The sequence below is a fragment of the Castor canadensis genome, chromosome 15, assembly GCF_047511655.1.
Source record: "Castor canadensis chromosome 15, mCasCan1.hap1v2, whole genome shotgun sequence".
In the NCBI taxonomy this organism is placed as follows: Eukaryota; Metazoa; Chordata; class Mammalia; order Rodentia; family Castoridae; genus Castor; species Castor canadensis.
In genome coordinates this window covers 47623054-47626422 of record NC_133400.1, presented here as the reverse complement: position 1 = coordinate 47626422, position 3369 = coordinate 47623054, and positions in this window count along the sequence as shown.

Here is a 3369-nt window from a genome sequence, read left to right as displayed (position 1 = left end):
TAGAAATAATTCCATGCATTCTATCTGACTACAATGCATTAAAAGTAGAAATCAACAACAAAAACATTAGTAAAAAAACATGCAAACAATCGGAAGCTGAACAACACATTTCTCAATGACGATGGGTCATTGATGAAATAAAAGGGGAACTAAAAAGTTTCTGGAAGTTAATGAAAATGAAAACATGGCCTACCAGAACCCATGGGACACAGCAAAGGCAGTCCTAAGAGGAAAGTTTATAGGCATGAGTGCATATGTTAAAAGGACAGAAAAATCTCAAATCAATGACCTAATACTACAGCTCAAACTCCTAGAAAAACAGGAACAATCAAATCCCAAAACAAGCAGAAAGAAAGAAATTATTAAAATAAGGACTGAAATCGATGAAGTAGAAACAAAAAAAACCATACAAAGAATCAATGAAACAGAAAGCTGGTTCTTTGAAAAAATAAATAAGATTGACAGACCCCTGGCAAACCTGACTAAAATGAGGAGAGAAAAAAACCCAAATCAGTAAAATCAGAAATGCAAAAGAGGAGATAACAACAAACACCAGAGAAATCCAGAAAATCATCAGAGACTACTTTGAGAGCCTATACTCTAATAAATTTGAAAATCTTGAGGAAATGGACAGATTTCTAGAAACTTACAACTACCCAAAACTGAACCAAGAAGATATCAATAACCTGAATAGATCTATAACACTAAAAGAAATTGAACCAGCAATCAAGAGTCTCCCCAAAAAGAAAAGACCAGAACCTGATGAATTCTATCAGACAAAACTGTTCCATGAAATAGAAAGGGAAGGAACACTGCCTAACTCATTCTATGAAGCCAAAACCAGACAAAGACACCTCCAAAAAGGAGAATTATAGGCCAATTTCCTTAATGAATATCGATGCAAAAATTCTTAATAAAATAATGACAAACCAAATCCAATAACACATCAGAAAGATCATACACCATGACCAAGTCAGCTTTATCCCAGGGATGCAGGGATGGTTCAACATACACAAATCTATAAATGTAATACAGTACATCAATAGAAGCAAAGACAAAAACCACTTGATCATCTCAGTAGATGCAGAAAAAGCCTTCAACAAGATCCAACACCACTTCATGATAAAAGCTCTAAGAAAACTAGGAATAGAAGGAATGTACCTCAACACTGTAAAGGCTATTTATGACAAACCTACAGCCAACATCATACTTAACAGTGAAAAACTGAAACCATTCCCCTAAAAATCAGGAACAAGACAAGGGTGCCCACTATCCCTACTCCTATTCAACATAGTACTGGAATTCCTAGCCAGAGCAATTAGGCAAGAGGAAAAAATAAAAGGAATACAAGTAGGTAAAGAAACTGTCAAAATATCCTTCTTTGCAGACGATATGATCCTATACCTTAAAGACCCAAAAACTTCTACCCAAAAACTCTCAGACACCATAAACAGCTACAGTAAGATGGCAGGATACAAAATCAACCTACAAAAATGATTAGCTTTTCTATACACCAACGATGTTGTTCAACAATGAACAAACTGAGAAGGAACACATGGAAACAATTCCATTCACAATAGCCTCAAAAAAAAATCAGATACCTAGGAGGAAATTTAACAAAGCATGTGAATGACCTCTACAAGGAGAATTACAAACTCCTGAAGAAAGAGTTCGAGGAAGACTATACAGATGGAAAGACCTCCCGTGCTCATGGATCAGTAGAATCAACATAGTAAAAATGGCTATACTACCGAAAGCAATCTGCATGTTTAATGAAATTACCATCAAAATTCCAATGATTTTCATCACAGAGATTGAAAAATCTACCCTAAAGTTCATTTGGAAACACAAGAGACCAGGAATTGCCAAGGCAATACTCAGCAAAAAGAACAATGCTGGAGGTATCACAATACCTGACTTCAAAATATATTACAAAGCAATAGCAATAAAAACAGCATGGTACTGGCACAAGAACAGACATGAATATGAGTGGAACAGAATAGAGGACCCAGATATGACTTCACATAGCTATGTCCACTTTATTTCTTACAAAGGTGACAAAAACGACAATGGAGAAAAGACAGCCTCTTCAACAAATGTTTCTGGGAAAAGTGGTTATCTGCTTGCAGAAAACTGAAACTAGATCCATGTCTATCACCCTGTAGTAGTATCAACTCAAAATGGATCAAGGACCTAAATATCAGACCTGAAACTCTGAAGTTAGTACAGGAAGTAGCAGGAAACACTGTAGAACTAAAATGTATAGTCAAGGACTTCCTCAATAGAACCCCAGCAGCCCAGCAACTAAGAGAAAGGATGGACAAATGGGACTTCACAAAATTAAAAAGCTTCTGCACAGCAAAAGGAATGGTCTCTAAACTGAAGCGACCACTCACAGAGTGGGAGAAAATATTTGCCAGCTATACATCAGACAAGAGACTGATAACCTGAATATACAGGAAAATTAGGAAACTAAATGCTCCTAAAATCAATGAACCAATTAAAAAATGGGCAACTGAACTAAACAGAACTTTCTCAAAGAAATTCAATTGGCAAAAAGGCACATGAAAAAATGCTCACCATCTGTAGCCATAAAGGAAATGCAAATCAAAGCCACACTAAGATTCCACTTCACCCCTGTTAAAAATAGCCATCATCAAAAACACCACCAACAACATGTGTTGGCAAGGATGTGGGGAAAAAGGACCCCTAATCCATGGCTGGTGGGAATGCAACTTGTGTAACCATTCTGGAAAACAATTTGGAGAACTTGAAAATCTAAACACAGACCTGCCGTATGATCCAGCAATCCCACTCCTGGTGATATACCCAGGAAGTACAATACAGATTACTCCAGAGGCACCTGCACACCCATGTTTATTGCAGCGCTATTCACAATAGCCAAAGTATGGAAACAACCAAGATGCCCCACTATTGATGAATGGATCCAGAAAATGTGGTACATGTACACAATGGAATTTTACTCAGCCATGAAGAAGAATGAAATCATATAATTTGCCGGTAAGTGGATGGAACTGGTGAGCATCATTCTGAGCAAGGTAAGCCAAGCTCAGAAGATCAAAAATCCTATGTTCTCCCTCATATGTGGACTTTAGATCTCAGGCAAATACAGCAATGTGGTTGGACTGGGATCACATGACAAGGGGAGAGCACATACAGGTGATATAGACATAGGTAGAAAACCCAAAACATGAAAGTGTGTGATGTCCCCACTCCAGAGGAGCTAATACAGAAACCTTAAAGTGACAGAAGTTATCATGAGAAGGGGATCAGTAATCAGTGTAAAGATCAGTTAGAGATGAATCACCATGGGTCAATTCTAGGAATTCTAGGAATATTTCTGTATAG